This window comes from Arachis hypogaea, chromosome 12 (assembly GCF_003086295.3).
Source record: "Arachis hypogaea cultivar Tifrunner chromosome 12, arahy.Tifrunner.gnm2.J5K5, whole genome shotgun sequence".
Taxonomy (NCBI): domain Eukaryota; kingdom Viridiplantae; phylum Streptophyta; class Magnoliopsida; order Fabales; family Fabaceae; genus Arachis; species Arachis hypogaea.
In genome coordinates, this window is record NC_092047.1 from 70993656 (window position 1) to 71011165 (window position 17510).

General features: G+C 38.0%; 2 non-coding genes across 2 annotated transcripts; both read left to right on the forward strand.

Annotated features, from left to right (window-relative positions):
- Nucleotides 1-4334: 4334 nt before the first annotated feature.
- LOC112731841 (small nucleolar RNA R71) lies at nucleotides 4335-4442 on the forward strand. Its single transcript, XR_003167597.1, has one exon. It is a non-coding gene; the product is annotated as a small nucleolar RNA R71 (small nucleolar RNA).
- Nucleotides 4443-13346: 8904 nt separating this feature from the next.
- On the forward strand, nucleotides 13347-13454 carry LOC112731842 (small nucleolar RNA R71). The gene has a single exon (XR_003167598.1). It is a non-coding gene; the product is annotated as a small nucleolar RNA R71 (small nucleolar RNA).
- Nucleotides 13455-17510: the final 4056 nt, after the last annotated feature.

The following is a 17510-nucleotide window of genomic DNA, read 5'->3' on the forward strand; positions in this document are numbered from 1 at the left end:
CTTTTGGTTTTAAGGGTTATTGGCTTTTTGCTCTTGCCTTTTGGTTTTAAGAGCTTTGGCTTTTTCTGCTTGCTTTTTCTTTTTTCTTTCTATTTTTTTCTACAAGCTTTGTTCTTTGCTGCTTTTTCTTGCTTCAAGAATCATTTTTATGATTTTTCAGATTATCAAATAACATGTCTCCTTGTCATCATTCTTTCAAGAGCCAACATATTTAACATTCTTAAACAACAACTGCAAAAGACATATGCACTGTTCAAGCATTCATTCAGAAAACAAGAAGCATTGTCACCACATCAATATAATTAAACTAAGTTCAAGGATAAATTCGAAACTCATGTACTTCTTGTTCTTTTGAATTAAAACAGTTTTCATTTAAGAGAGGTGATGGATTCATAGGACATTCATAACTTTAAGACAAAGTTACTAATTACTAATGATCATGTAATGAAGACACAAACATGGATAAGCACTTAACATAGAGAAAACGAAAAACAGAGAATGTAAGAACAAGGAATGAGTCCACTTTAGTGATGGTGGCGTTTCCTTCTTGAGGAACCTATGATGTCCTTGAGCTCTTCTATGTCTCTTCCTTGTCTTTGTTGCTCCTCCCTCATTGCTTTTTGATCTTCTCTTATTTCATGAAGGATGATGGAGTGCTCTTGATGTTCCACCCTTAGTTGTCCCATGTTGGAACTTAATTCTCCTAGGGAGGTGTTGATTTTCTCCCAATAATTTTGTGGAGGAAAATGCATTGGAGGCATCTCCGGGATCTCATGGTGATGAGCTTCATGCTCCTCTTGAGCTCCATGAATGGGCTCTCTTGCTTGCTCCATCCTTTTCTTAGTGATGGGCTTCTCTTCCTCAATGGGAATGTCTCCTTATATGGAAGCTCCAGCTGAGTAACAGAGATGGCAAATAAGATGAGGAAAAGCTAGCCTTTCCATGGGGAGGACTTTTCGGCTATTTTATAGAGTTCAAGGGAGATGACTTCATGAACTTCTACTTCCTCTCCAATCATGATGCTATGAATCATGATGGCCCGATCCACAGTAACTTTGGATCGGTTGCTGGTGGGGATGATGGAGCGTTGTATGAACTCTAACCATCCTCTAGCTACAGGCTTGAGGTCTAGTCTTCTTAGTTGAACCGGCTTGCCTTTGGAGTCAATCTTCCATTGAGCTCCTTCCACACATATGTCCCTGAGGACTTGGTCCAACCTTTGATTAAAGTTGACCTTTCTAGTGTAGGGGCGTGCATCTCCTTGCATCATAGGCAAGTTAAACGCCAACCTCACATTTTCCGGACTAAAATCTAAGTATTTCCCCCGAACCATTGTAATATAATTCTTTGGGTTTGGGTTCTTACTTTGATCATGGTTCCTAGTGATCCATGCATTGGCATAGAACTCTTGAACCATTAGGATGCCGACTTGTTGGATAGGGTTTGTTAGAACTTCCCAACCTCTTCTTTGGATTTCAAGTCGGATCTCCGGATACTCATACTTCTTGAGCTTGAAAGGGACTTCGGGGATCACCTTCTTCTTGGCCACAACATCATAGAAGTGGTCTTGATGAGCTTTGGAGATGAATCTTTCCTTCTTCTATGACTCGGAGGTGGAAGCTTTTGTCTTCCCTTTCCCTTTTCTAGAGGATTCTCCGGTCTTGGGTACCATCAATGGTAATGGAAAAACAAAAAGCTTATGCTTTTACCACACCAAACATAAAATATTGCTCGCCCTCGAGCAAGAGAAGAAAGAATAGATGAAGAAGAAGAAGAAAATATGGAGGAGAGGAGGGAGATGTGTTTCGGCTAAGAAGGGAAAAAGAGGGTTATTTTATGTGAAAATGAAGAAGAATGGAGGGCTTTATATAGAGAAGGGAGGGGGGGTAAGGTTCGGCCATATAGGGTGGGTTTAGGTGGGAAATTGATTTTGAATTTTGAAGGTAGGTGGGATTTATGAGGTAGGTTTATGGGGAAGAGTGGATGGATGTGAGTGGTGAAGTGGTGATAGGGAAGAGAGATTGAGGTGATTGGTGAAGAGTTTTGGGAAAGAGTGTTTATGGGATTATGTGAAAGAGGGGTGAGAAAAAGTGAGTGGAGGTAGGTGGGGATCCTATGGGGTCCACAGATCCTGAGGTGTTCAAGGATTTACAATCTTGCACCAAATTAGGCATGCAAAATGCCCTTGCACACAACTCTGGGCGTTCAGCGCCAGATTGGTGCTTGTTCTGGGCGTTGAACGCCCATTTGTGGCCCATTTCTGGCGTTGAACGCCAGAACCATGCTTGTTCTGCGCGTTCAGCGCCAGCTTTTCTCCAGGGTGCATTTCTGGCGTTCAAACGCCCAGATGCTGCCCATTTCTGGTGTTCAGCGCCAGAACCATGCTCTGTTCTGGCGTTGAACGCCCAAAAGATGCTTCTTACTGGCGTTTAAATGCCAGTAAGGTCTTCCTCCAAGGTGTGATTTTTCTTCTGCTATTTTTGATTCCATTTTCAATTTTTATATTTATTTTGTGACTCCACATGATCATGAACCTAATAAAACATGAAAGAACAATAAAATTAGATAAATAAAAATTGGGTTACCTCCCAACAAGCGCTTCTTTAATGTCAATAGCTTGACAGTGGGCTCTCATGGAGCCTCACAGATGTTCAGAGCATTGTTGAGATCTCCCAACACCAAACTTAGAGTTTGGATATGGAAGTTCAACACCAAACTTAGAGTTTGGTTGTGGCCTCCCAACACCAAACTTAGAGTTTGACTGTGGGGGCTCTGGTTGACTCTGTTTTGAGAAAAGCTTTTTATGCTTCCTCTCCATGTTTACAGAAAGATGACCTCGAGTTTTAAACACAAGGGAGTCCTCATTCAATTGAAGGACTAATTCTCCTCTGTCAACATCAATCACAGCTCTTACTGTGGCTAGGAAGGGTCTTCCAAGGATGATGGATTCATCCTCATCCTTCCCAGTATCTAGGACTATGAAATCAGCAGGGATGTAAAGGCCTTCAACCTTTACTAACACGTCCTCTACTTGTCCATAAGCCTGTTTTCTCGAATTGTCTGCCATCTCTAATGAGATTTTAGCAGCTTGCACCCCATAGATTCCGAGTTTCTCTATTACAGAGAGGGACATGAGGTTTATCCCTGAACCAAGGTCACACAGAGCCTTTTCAAAGATCATGTTGCCTATGGTACAAGGTATTACGAACTTTTCAGGATCCTGTTTCTTCTGAGGCAATCTCAGTTGATCCAGATCACTTAGTTTATTGGTGAACAAGGGAGGTTCATCTTTCCAAGTCTCAATACCAAATAATTTGGCATTCAGCTTCATGATTGCACTAAGAAACTTGGCAGCTTGCTCTTCAGTAACATCCTCATTCTCTTCAGAAGAGGAATACTCATCAGAGCTCATGAATGGCATAAGAAGGTTCAATGGAATCTCTATGGTCTCTAGATGAGTCTCAGATTCCTTTGGTTCCTCAGAGGGAAACTCCTTATTGATCACTGGACGTCCCAGGAGGTCTTCTTCCTTGGGATTCACGTCCTCTCCCTCCCTTACAGGTTCGGCCATGGTAATTAACTCAATGGCCTTGCACTCTCCTTTTGGATTCTCTTCTGTATTGCTTGGGAGAGTACTATGAGGGATTTCAGTGATCCTTTTACTCAGCTGGCCCACTTGTGCCTCCAAATTTCTAATGGAAGACCTTGTTTCATTCATGAAACTTACAGTGGCCTTGGACAGATCAGAGACTAAGTTTGCTAAATTAGAGGTATTTTGTTCAGAGTTCTCTGTCTGTTGCTGAGTGGATGATGGAAAAGGTTTACTATTGTTAAACCTATTTCTTCCACCATTATTAAAGCCTTGTTGAGGCTTTTGTTGATCCTTCCATGAGAGATTTGGGTGATTTCTCCATGACGGATTATATGTGTTTCCATATGGTTCACCCATATAATTTACCTCTGCTATTGCAGGGTTCTCAGGATCATAAGCTTCTTCTTCAGAAGATGCCTCTTGAGTACTGTTGGATGTAGCTTGCATTCCATTCAGACTCTGAGAAATCATATTGACTTGCTGAGTCAATATTTTATTCTGAGCCAATATGGCATTCAGAGTATCAATTTCAAGAACTCCCTTCTTCATAGGCGTCCCATTACTTACAGGATTCCTCTCAGAAGTGTACATGAACTGGTTATTAGCAACCATGTCAATGAGTTCTTGAGCTTCTGCAGGTGTTTTCTTTAGGTGAATGGATCCACCTGCAGAGGCCCTCCAATGATATTTTAGCTAATTCAGACAGACCATCATAGAATATGTCCAGGATGGTCCATTCTAAAAGCATGTCAGAAGGACACTTTTTGGTCAGTCCTTTGTATCTCTCCCAAGCTTCATAGAGGGATTCACCTTCTTTCTGTCTAAAGGTCTGAACATCCACTCTAAGCTTACTCAGCTTTTGAGGAGGAAAGAACTTGGCTAAGAAATCCTTGAGCAGCTTATCCCAAGAGTTCAGGCTATCCTTAGGTTGAGAGTGCAACCATACTCTAGCTCTGTCTCTTACAGCAAAAGGGAAAAGCATGAGCCTGTAGACTTCAGGATCTACTCCATTAGTCTTAACAGTATCATATATCTGCAAGAATTTAGTTAAGAACTGAAAAGGATCTTCAGATGGAAGTCCATGAAACTTGCAGTTCTGCTGCATCAGAAAAACTAATTGAGGTTTCAGCTCAAAATTGTTTGCTCTAATGGCATGAATGGAGATGCTTCTTCTATGTAAATTGGAATTAGGTACAGTAAAGTCACCAAGCATCCTCCTTGCATTATTATTATTTTCGGCTGCCATCTCCTCTTCTTGTTCGAAAATTTCTAAAAGGTGCTTGCTGGATTGTTGTAATTTAGCTTCTCTTAGTTTCTTCTTCAGAGTCCTTTCAGGTTCTGGATCTGCTTCAACAAGAATGTTCTTGTCCTTGCTCCTGCTCATATGAAAAAGAGGGACAGAAAAATAATAATATAGGGGTCCTTTTTACCACAGTATAGAGGTCCCTGTGTGAGTAGAAGAAAAGAAGAAGAAAAGAGAGAAAGAGAATTTTCAAAAATAATTTTTGAAAAAGAGTTAGTGATTTTCGAAAATAGTTTTTGAAAAAGGTTAATAATTTTTTCAAAAATTAAAATCAAAAATTAAAATAATTAGTTAATTAAAAAGAAATTTTGAAAAAGAGGGAAGATATTTTTGAAAATTAGAGAGAGAGAGTTAGTTAGGTAGTTTTGAAAAAGATAAGAAAAAAACAAAAAGTTAGTTAGTTAGTTGAAACAAATTTGAGAATCAATTTTGAAAAGATAAGAAGATAGGAAGTTAGAAAAGATATTTTAAAATCAAATTTTTGAAAAAGATAAGATTTTGAAAAAGATAAGATAGAAAGATATTTTTGAAAAGATATGATTGAAATTAGTTTTGAAAAAGATTTGATTTTTAAAATCACAATTAATGACTTGATTCACAAGAAATCACAAGATATGATTCTAGAACTCAAAGTTTGAATCTTTCTTAACAAGCAAGTAACAAACTTGAAATTTTTGAATCAAAACATTAATTGATGAGGATATTTTCGAAAATTATGAGATAAAAGTAAGAAAAAGATTTTTGAAAAATATTTTTATAATTTTCAAAAATAAAAAAAGAAAAATGAAAAAGATTTGATTTTTGAAAAAGATTTTGAAAAAGATTTTGAAAAAGATAAGATTTTTAAATTGAAAATTTGATTTGACTCATAAAAACAACTAGATTTTAAAAAGTTTTGAAAAAGTCAACTCAAATTTTCGAAATTTATGAGTGAAAAAGGGAAAGATATTTTTCTGATTTTTGAATTTTTTATGATGAGAGAGAAAACAACAAAATGATGCAATGCATGAAAATTTTTTAGATCAAAACAATGAATGCATGCAAGAATGCTATGAATGTCAAGATGAACACCAAGAACACTTTGAATGTCAAGATGAACACCAAGAACATATTTTTGAAAATTTTTATATGCAAAGAAAACATTCAAGACACCAAACTTAGAAATCTTTCATGTTTAGACTCTATGGATGCAAGAATGCATATGAAAAACAAGAAAAGATGCAAAACAAGAAAACATCAAGATCAAACAAGAAGACTTACCAAGAACAACTTAAAGATCATGAAGAACACCATGAATGCATGAATTTTTCGAAAAATGCAAGATGAACATGCAATTGACACCAAACTTTAAATCTGACTCAAGACTCAAACAAGAAATACAAAATATTTTTGATTTTTATGATTTTCTAATTTTTTTGGTATTTTTTGAAAATTAATTTGAAAAAGAAAAATAAGGATTCCAAAATTTTTAATATGAATTCCACGAATCTTGTACTCTTAGCCTAAAGCTCCAATCTGAGGGTTAGGCATGGCTTACTAGCCAGCCAAGCTTTAGAAGATGTTTATACTTTTCATATATAGAGCAACTAAGTGTGTGAGAATCAACAAGCTCTTGTGATGATAAGTTGAAACCCCAGTCCAAAAGATTAGATATGGCTTACAGCCAGCCAGGATTCAACAAATCATCATGAAACACTAGAATTCATTCTTAAAAATTCTGAAAAAAAATATATTTTTGAAAACATTGATTTTAAAAAAAAAAAATTTTTTAAAAAACAAAGGAGAAATTTTTGAAAGATTTTTGAAAAATTTTTTTGAAAATAAAACAAAAAGAAAATTACCCAATCTGAGCAACATGATGAACCGTCAGTTGTCCAAACTCGAACAATCCTCGGCAACGGTGCCAAAAACTTGGTGCACGAAATTGTGATCTCTGGTAATGGCTCCAAAAACTTGGTGCTCTAATCTCAATTCATAATTTGTCACAACTTCGATACAACTAATCAGCAAGTGCACTGGGTCGTCCAAGTAATAAACCTTACGTGAGTAAGGGTCGATCCCACGGAGATTGTTGGTATGAAGCAAGCTATGGTCACCTTGTAAATCTCAGTCATGCGGATATAAAATAGTTATGGAGTTTTCAAAAATAAATAATAAACTAAGGATAGAAACACTTATTAATTCATTGGTGAGAATTTCAGATAAGCGTGTAGAGATGATTTCGTTCCTCTGAATCTCTGCTTTCCCGCTGTCTTCATCCAATCAGTCTTACTCCTTTCCATGGCTGGCTTTATGCAAGGGCATCACCGTTGTCAATGGTTACATCCCCTCCTCTTGTGAAAATGGTCCAAATGCTCTGTCACAGCACGGCTAATCATCTGAGGTTCCCGATCATACTGGAATAGGATTCATCCTCCTTTTGCGTCTGTCACTTCGCCCAGCAATCGCGAGTTTGAAGCTCGTCACAGTCATTCAATCCCAGAATCCTACTCGGAATACCACAGACAAGGTTTAGACTTTCCAAATTCTCATGAATGCCGCCATCAATCTAGCTTACACCACGAAGATTCTGATTAAGAGATCCAAGAGATAATCATTCAATCGAAGGTAGAACGGAAGTGATTGTCAGGCACGCGTTCATAGGGAATGATGATGATTGTCACATTCATCACATTCAGGTTGAAGTGCGAATGAATATCTTAGAAGCGGAATAAGTTGAATTGAATAGAAAAACAGTAGTACTTTGCATTAATCTTTGAGGAACAGCAGAGCTCCACACCTTAATCTATGGAGTGTAGAAACTCTACTGTTGAAAATACATAAGTGATAATGGAGTTCATTGGTCTCGGCCCCAGAGGGGAACCGGAGTAACCAAGACTTGATCCGAAGATGAAAATACAATAGTAAAAAGTTCTATTTATACTAAACTAGTTACTAGGGTTTACAGAAATAAGTAATTGATGCATAAATCCACTTCCGGGGCCCACTTGGTGTGTGCTTGGACTGAGCTTGAATGTTACACGTGGAGAGGTCATTCTTGGAGTTGAACGCCAGCTTTTGTGCCATTTTGGGCGTTGAACTCTACTTTGCAACTTGTTTTTGGCGCTGGACGCCAGAATTGGGCAGAGAGCTGGCGTTGAACGCCAGTTTGTGTCGTATGAACTTGGGCAAAGTATGGACTATTATATATTTCTGGAAATCCCTGGATGTCTACTTTCCAATGCAATTGGAATCGTGCCATTTTGAGTTCTGTAGCTCCAGGAAATCCATTTTGAGTGCAGGGAGGTCAGAATCCAACAGCATCAGCAGTCCTTCTTCAACCTCTGAATTTGATTTTTGCTCAAGTCCCTCAATTTCAGCCAGAAAATACCTGAAATCACAGAAAAACACACAAACTCATAGTAAAGTCCAGAAATGTGAATTTAACATAAAAACTAATGAAAACATCCCTAAAAGTAACTAGATTCTACTAAAAACATACTAAAAACAATGCCAAAAAGCGTATAAATTATCCGCTCATCACAACACCAAACTTAAATTGTTGCTTGTCCCCAAGCAACTGAAAATCAAATAGGATAAAAAGAATAGAATATACTATAAATTCCAAACTATCAATGAAACATAGCTCCAATCAGATGAGCGGGACTTGTAGCTTTTTGCCTCTTGAATAGTTTTGGCTTCTCACTTCATCCATTGAAGTTCAAAATGATTGGCTTCTATAGGAACTCAGAGTTCAGATAGTGTTATTGATTCTCCTAGTTCAGTATGATGATTCTTGAACACAGCTACTTTATGAGTCTTGGCCGTGGCCCTAAGCACCTTGTTTTCCAGTATTACCACCAGATACATAAATGCCACAGACACATAATTGGGTGAACCTTTTCAGATTGTGACTCAGCTTTGCTAAAGTCCCCAATTAGAGGTGTCCAGGGTTCTTAAGCACACTCTTTTTTTTCTTGCTTTGGACCTTGACTTTAACCGCTCATTCTCAAGTTTTCACTTGACACCTTCACGCCACAAGCACATGGTTAGGGACAGCTTGGTTTAGCCGCTTAGGCCAGGATTTTATTCCTTTAGGCCCTCCTATCCACTGATGCTCAAAGCCTTGGGATCCTTTTTATTTGCCCTTGCCTTTTGGTTTTAAGGGTTATTGGCTTTTTGCTCTTGCCTTTTGGTTTTAAGAGCTTTGGCTTTTTCTGCTTGCTTTTTCTTTTTTCTTTCTATTTTTTCTGCAAGCTTTGTTCTTTGCTACTTTTTCTTGCTTCAAGAATCATTTTTATGATTTTTCAGATTATCAAATAACATGTCTCCTTGTCATCATTCTTTCAAGAGCCAACATATTTAACATTCTTAAACAACAACTGCAAAAGACATATGCATTGTTCAAGCATTCATTCAGAAAACAAGAAGCATTGTCAACACATCAATATAATTAAACTAAGTTCAAGGATAAATTCGAAACTCATGTACTTCTTGTTCTTTTGAATTAAAACAGTTTTCATTTAAGAGAGGTGATGGATTCATAGGACATTCATAACTTTAAGACAAAGTTACTAATTACTAATGATCATGTAATGAAGACACAAACATGGATAAGCACTTAACATAGAGAAAACGAAAAACAGAGAATGTAAGAACAAGGAATGAGTCCACTTTAGTGATGGTGGCGTTTCCTTCTTGAGGAACCTATGATGTCCTTGAGCTCTTCTATGTCTCTTCCTTGTCTTTGTTGCTCCTCCCTCATTGCTTTTTGATCTTCTCTTATTTCATGAAGGATGATGAAGTGCTCTTGATGTTCCACCCTTAGTTGTCCCATGTTGGAACTTAATTCTCCTAGGGAGGTGTTGATTTGCTCCCAATAATTTTGTGGAGGAAAATGCATTGGAGGCATCTCCGGGATCTCATGGTGATGAGCTTCATACGCCTCTTGAGCTCCATGAATGGGCTCTCTTGCTTGCTCCATCCTTTTCTTAGTGATGGGCTTCTCTTCCTCAATGGGAATGTCTCCTTATATGGAAGCTCCAGCCGAGTAACAGAGATGGCAAATAAGATGAGGAAAAGCTAGCCTTGCCATGGGGGAGGACTTTTCGGCTATTTTATAGAGTTCAAAGGAGATGACTTCATGAACTTCTACTTCCTCTCCAATCATGATGCTATGAATCATGATGGCCCGATCCACAGTAACTTCGGATCAGTTGCTGGTGGGGATGATGGAGCGTTGTATGAACTCTAACCATCCTCTAGCTACAGGCTTGAGGTCCAGTCTTCTTAGTTGAACCGGCTTGCCTTTGGAGTCAATCTTCCGTTGAGCTCCTTCCACACATATGTCCCTGAGGACTTGGTCCAACCTTTGATTAAAGTTGACCTTTCTAGTGTAGGGGCATGCATCTCCTTGCATCATAGGCAAGTTAAACACCAACCTCACATTTTCTGGACTAAAATCTAAGTATTTCCCCTGAACCATTGTAATATAATTCTTTGGGTTTGGGTTCTTACTTTGATCATGGTTCCTAGTGATCCATGCATTGGCATAGAACTCTTGAACCATTAGGATGCCGACTTGTTGGATGGGGTTTGTTAGAACTTCCCAACCTCTCCTTTGGATTTCAAGTCGGATCTCCGGATACTCATTCTTCTTGAGGTTGAAAGGGACTTCGGGGATCACCTTCTTCTTGGCCATAACATCATAGAAGTGGTCTTGATGAGCTTTGGAGATGAATCTTTCCTTCTTCCATGACTCGGAGGTGGAAGCTTTTGTCTTCCCTTTCCCTTTTCTAGAGGATTCTCCGGTCTTGGGTACCATCAATGGTAATGGAAAAACAAAAAGCTTATGCTTTTACCACACCAAACTTAGAATATTGCTCGCCGTCGAGCAAGAGAAGAAAGAATAGATGAAGAAGAAGAAGAAAATATGGAGGAGAGGAGGGAGATGTGTTTCGGCTAAGAAGGGAAAAAGAGGGTTATTTTATGTGAAAATGAAGAAGAATGGAGGGCTTTATATAGAGAAGGGAGGGGGGTAAGGTTCGGCCATATAGGGTGGGTTTAGGTGGGAAATTGATTTTGAATTTTGAAGGTAGGTGGGATTTATGAGGTAGGTTTATGGGGAAGAGTGGATGGATGTGAGTGGTGAAGTGGTGATAGGGAAGAGAGATTGAGGTGATTGGTGAAGAGTTTTGGGGAAGAGTGTTTATGGGATTATGTGAAAGAGGGGTGAGAAGAAGTGAGTGGAGGTAGGTGGGGATCCTGTGGGGTCCACAGATCCTGAGATGATCCTGTGGGGTCCACAGATCCTGAGGTGTTCAAGGATTTACAATCTTGCACCAAATTAGGCATGCAAAATGCCCTTGCACACAACTCTGGGCATTCAGCGCCAGATTGGTGCTTGTTCTGGGCGTTGAACGCCCATTTGTGGCCCATTTCTGGCGTTGAACGCCAGAACCATGCTTGTTCTGGGCGTTCAGCGCCAGCTCTTCTCCATGGTGCATTTCTGGCGTTCAAACGCCCAGATGCTGCCCATTTCTGGCGTTCAGCGCCAGAACCATGCTCTGTTCTGGCGTTGAACGCCCAAAAGAAGCTTCTTACTGGCGTTTAAATGCCAGTAAGGTCTTCCTCCAAGGTGTGATTTTTCTTCTGCTATTTTTGATTCCATTTTCAATTTTTATATTTATTTTGTGACTCCACATGATCATGAACCTAATAAAACATGAAAGAACAATAAAATTAGAAAAATAAAAATTGGGTTGCCTCCCAACAAGCGCTTCTTTAATGTCAATAGCTTGACAGTGGGCTCTCATGGAGCCTCACAGATGTTCAGAGCATTGTTGAGATCTCCCAACACCAAACTTAGAGTTTGGATATGGGAGTTCAACACCAAACTTAGAGTTTTGTTGTGGCCTCCCAACACCAAACTTAGAGTTTGACTGTGGGGGCTCTGGTTGACTCTGTTTTGAGAAAAGCTTTTTATGCTTCCTCTCCATGTTTACAGAAGGATGACCTCGAGTTTTAAACACAAGGGAGTCCTCATTCAATTGAAGGACTAATTCTCCTCTGTCAACATCAATCACAGCTCTTGCTGTGGCTAGGAAGGGTCTTCCAAGGATGATGGATTCATCATCATCCTTCCCAGTATCTAGGACTATGAAATCAGCAGGGATGTAAAGGCCTTCAACCTTTACTAACACGTCCTCTACTTGTCCATAAGCCTGTTTTCTCGAATTGTCTGCCATCTCTAATGAGATTTTAGCAGCTTACACCCCATAGATTCCCAGTTTCTCTATTACAGAGAGGGGCATGAGGTTTATCCCTGAACCAAGGTCACACAGAGCCTTTTCAAAGATCATGTTGCCTATGGTACAAGGTATTACGAACTTTCTAGGATCCTGTTTCTTCTGAGGCAATCTCAGTTGATCCAGATCACTTAGTTTATTGGTGAACAAGGGAGGTTCATCTTCCCAAGTCTCAATACCAAATAATTTGGCATTCAGTAACATCCCCATACTCTTCAGAAGAGGAATACTCATCAGAGCTCATGAATGGCATAAGAAGGTTCAATGGAATCTCTATGGTCTCTAGATGAGTCTCAGATTCCTTTGGTTCCTCAGAGGGAAACTCCTTATTGATCACTGGACGTCCCAGGAGGTCTTCCTCCTTGGGATTCACATCCTCTCCCTCCCTTACAGGTTCGGCCATGGTAATTAATTCAATGGCCTTGCACTCTCCTTTTGGATTCTCTTCTGTATTGCTTGGGAGAGTACTCTGAGAGATTTCAGTGATCCTTTTACTCAGCTGGCCCACTTGTGCCTCCAAATTTCTAATGGAAGACCTTGTTTCATTCATGAAACTTACAGTGGCCTTGGACAGATCAGAGACTAAGTTTGCTAAATTAGAGGTATTTTGTTCAGAGTTCTCTGTCTGTTGCTGAGTGGATGATGGAAAAGGTTTACTATTGTTAAACCTATTTCTTCCACCATTATTAAAGCCTTATTGAGGCTTTTGTTGATCCTTCCATGAGAGATTTGGGTGATTTCTTCATGACGGATTATATGTGTTTCCATATGGTTCACCCATATAATTTACCTCTGCTATTGCAGGGTTCTCAGGATCATAAGCTTCTTCTTCAGAAGATGCCTCTTGAGTACTGTTGGATGCAGCTTGCATTCCATTCAGACTCTGAGAAATCATATTGACTTGCTAAGTCAATATTTTATTCTGAGCCAATATGGCATTCAGAGTATCAATTTCAAGAACTCCCTTCTTCATAGGCGTCCCATTACTTACAGGATTCCTCTTAGAAGTGTACATGAACTGGTTATTAACAACCATGTCAATGAGTTCTTGAGCTTCTGCAGGTGTTTTCTTTAGGTGAATGGATCCACCTGCAAAGGTATCCAATGATATTTTAGCTAATTCAGACAGACCATCATAGAATATGTCCAGGATGGTCCATTCTGAAAGCATGTCAGAAGGACACTTTTTGGTCAGTCCTTTGTATCTCTCCCAAGCTTCATAGAGGGATTCACCTTCTTTCTGTCTAAAGGTCTGAACATCCACTCTAAGCTTACTCAGCTTTTGAGGAGGAAAGAACTTGGCTAAGAAATCCTTGACCAGCTTATCCCAAGAGTTCAGGCTATCCTTAGGTTGAGAGTCCAACCATACTCTAGCTCTGTCTCTTACAGCAAAAGGGAAAAGCATGAGCCTGTAGACTTCAGGATCTACTCCATTAGTCTTAACAGTATCACATATCTGCAAGAATTCAGTTAAGAACTGAAAAGGATCTTCAGATGGAAGTCCATGAAACTTGCAGTTCTGCTGCATCAGAGAAACTAATTGAGGTTTCAGCTCAAAATTGTTTGCTCTAATGGCATGAATGGAGATGCTTCTTCTATGTAAATTGGAATTAGGTGCAGTAAAGTCACCAAGCATCCTCCTTCCATTATTATTATTTTCGGCTGCCATCTCCTCTTCCTGTTCAAAAATTTCTGAAAGGTGCCTGCTGGATTGTTGTAATTTAGCTTCTCTTAGTTTCTTCTTCAGAGTCCTTTCAGGTTCTGGATCTGCTTCAACAAGAATGTTCTTGTCCTTGCTCCTGCTCATATGAAAAAGAGGGACAGAAAAATAATAATAATAGGGGTCCTTTTTACCACAGTATAGAGGTCCCTGTGTGAGTAGAAAAACAGAAGAAGAAAAGAGAGAAAGAGAATTTTCAAAAATAATTTTTGAAAAAGAGTTAGTGATTTTCGAAAATAGTTTTTGAAAAAGGTTAATAATTTTTTCGAAAATTAAAATAAAAAATAAAAATAATTAGTTAATTAAAAAGAAATTTTGAAAAAGAGGGAAGATATTTTTGAAAATTAGGGAGAGAGAGTTAGTTAGGTAGTTTTGAAAAAGATAAGAAAAAAACAAAAAGTTAGTTAGTTAGTTGAAACAAATTTGAAAATTAATTTTGAAAAGATAAGAAGATAGGAAGTTAGAAAAGATATTTTAAAATCAAATTTTTGAAAAAGATAAGATTTTGAAAAAGATAAGATAGAAAGATATTTTTGAAAAGATATGATTGAAATTAGTTTTGAAAAAGATTTGATTTTTAAAATCACAATTAATGACTTGATTCACAAGAAATCACAAGATATGATTCTAGAACTCAAAGTTTGAATCTTTCTTAACAAGCAAGTAACAAACTTGAAATTTTTGAATCAAAACATTAATTGATGAGGATATTTTCGAAAATTATGAGATAAAAGTAAGAAAAAGATTTTTGAAAAATATTTTTATAATTTTCAAAAATAAAAAAAGAAAAATGAAAAAGATTTGATTTTTGAAAAAGATTTTGAAAAAGATAAGATTTTTAAATTGAAAATTTGATTTGACTCATAAAAACAACTAGATTTTAAAAAGTTTTGAAAAAGTCAACTCAAATTTTCGAAATTTATGAGTGAAAAAGGGAAAGATATTTTTTTGATTTTTGAATTTTTTATGATGAGAGAGAAAAACAACAAAATGATGCAACGCATGAAAATTTTTTAGATCAAAACAATGAATGCATGCAAGAATGCTATGAATGTCAAGATGAACACCAAGAACACTTTGAATGTCAAGATGAACACCAAGAACATATTTTTGAAAATTTTTATATGCAAAGAAAACATGCAAGACACCAAACTTAGAAATCTTTCATGTTTAGACTCTATGGATGCAAGAATGCATATGAAAAACAAGAAAAGATGCAAAACAAGAAAACATCAAGATCAAACAAGAAGACTTACCAAGAACAACTTGAAGATCATGAAGAACACCATGAATGCATGAATTTTTCGAAAAATGCAAGATGAACATGCAATCGACACCAAACTTTAAATCTGACTCAAGACTCAAACAAGAAATACAAAATATTTTTGATTTTTATGATTTTCTAATTTTTTTGGTATTTTTCGAAAATTAATTTGAAAAAGAAAAATAAGGATTCCAAAAATTTTAATATGAATTCCAGGAATCTTGTACTCTTAGTCTAAAGCTCCAATCTGAGGGTTAGGCATGGCTTACTAGCCAGCCAAGCTTTAGAAGATATTTATACTTTTCATATATAGAGCAACTAAGTGTGTGAGAATCAACAAGCTCTTGTGATGATAAGTTGAAACCCCAGTCCAAAAGATTAGATATGGCTTACAGCCAGCCAGGATTCAACAAATCATCATGAAACACTAGAATTCATTCTTAAAAATTCTGAAGAAAAATATATTTTTGAAAACATTGATTTAAAAAAAAATTTTTTTTTTTCGAAAACAAAGGAGAAATTTTTGAAAGATTTTTGAAAAATTTTTTTGAAAATAAAACAAAAAGAAAATTACCCAATCTGAGCAACATGATGAACCGTCAGTTGTCCAAACTCGAACAATCCTCGGCAACGGTGCCAAAAACTTGGTGCACGAAATTGTGATCTCTGGTAATGGCTCCAAAAACTTGGTGCTCTAATCTCAATTCATAATTTGTCACAACTTCGATACAACTAACCAGCAAGTGCACTGGGTCGTCCAAGTAATAAACCTTACGTGAGTAAGGGTCGATCCCACGGAGATTGTTGGTATGAAGCAAGCTATGGTCACCTTGTAAATCTCAGTCAGGCGGATATAAAATAGTTATGGAGTTTTCAAAAATAAATAATAAACTAAGGATAGAAACACTTATGTAATTCATTGGTGAGAATTTCAGATAAGCGTGTAGAGATGCTTTCGTTCCTCTGAATCTCTGCTTTCCCGCTGTCTTCATCCAATCAGTCTTACTCCTTTCCATGGTTGGCTTTATGCAAGGGCATCACCGTTGTCAATGGTTACATCCCCTCCTCTTGTGAAAATGGTCCAAATGCTCTGTCACAGCACGGCTAATCATCTGAGGTTCCCGATCATGCTGGAATAGGATTCATCCTCCTTTTGCGTCTGTCACTACGCCCAGCAATCGCGAGTTTGAAGCTCGTCACAGTCATTCAATCCCAGAATCCTACTCGGAATACCACAGACAAGGTTTAGACTTTCCAGATTCTCATGAATGCCGCCATCAATCTAGCTTACACCACGAAGATTCTGATTAAGAGATCCAAGAGATAATCATTCAATCGAAGGTAGAACGGAAGTGGTTGTCAGGCACGCGTTCATAGGGAATGATGATGATTGTCACATTCATCACATTCAGGTTGAAGTGCGAATGAATATCTTAGAAGCGGAATAAGTTGAATTGAATAGAAAAATAGTAGTACTTTGCATTAATCTTTGAGGAACAGCAGAGCTCCACACCTTAATCTATGGAATGTAGAAACTCTACTGTTGAAAATACATAAGTGATAATGGAGTTCATTGGTCTCGGCCCCAGAGGGGAACCGAAGTAACCAAGACTTGATCCGAAGATGAAAATACAATAGTAAAAAGTTCTATTTATACTAAACTAGTTACTAGGGTTTACAGAAATAAGTAATTGATGCATAAATCCACTTCCGGGGCCCACTTGGTGTGTGCTTGGACTGAGCTTGAATGTTACATGTGGAGAGGTCATTCTTGGAGTTGAACGCCAGCTTTTGTGCCATTTTGGGCGTTGAACTCTACTTTGCAACTTGTTTTTGGCGCTGGACGCTAGAATTAGGCAGAGAGCTGGCGTTGAATGCCAGTTTGTGTCGTCTGAACTTGGGCAAAGTATGAATTATTATATATTTCTGGAAAGCCCTGGATGTCTACTTTTCAACGCAATTGGAAGCGTGCCATTTTGAGTTCTGTAGCTCCAGGAAATCCATTTTGAGTGCAGGGAGGTCAGAATCCAACAGCATCAGCAGTCCTTCTTCAACCTCTGAATCTGATTTTTGCTCAAGTCCCTCAATTTCAGCCAGAAAATACCTGAAATCACAGAAAAACACACAAACTCATTGTAAAGTCCAGAAATGTGAATTTAACATAAAAACTAATGAAAACATCCCTAAAAGTAACTAGATTCTACTAAAAACATACTAAAAACAATGCCAAAAAGTGTATAAATTATCCACTCATCAGCAATACAGATAAATCTACTTGACTTTCTTATTGAAACAGTAAAGGAAAAGAGAGTTACCTCTGGTTGGGTTGCCTCCCAACAAGCACT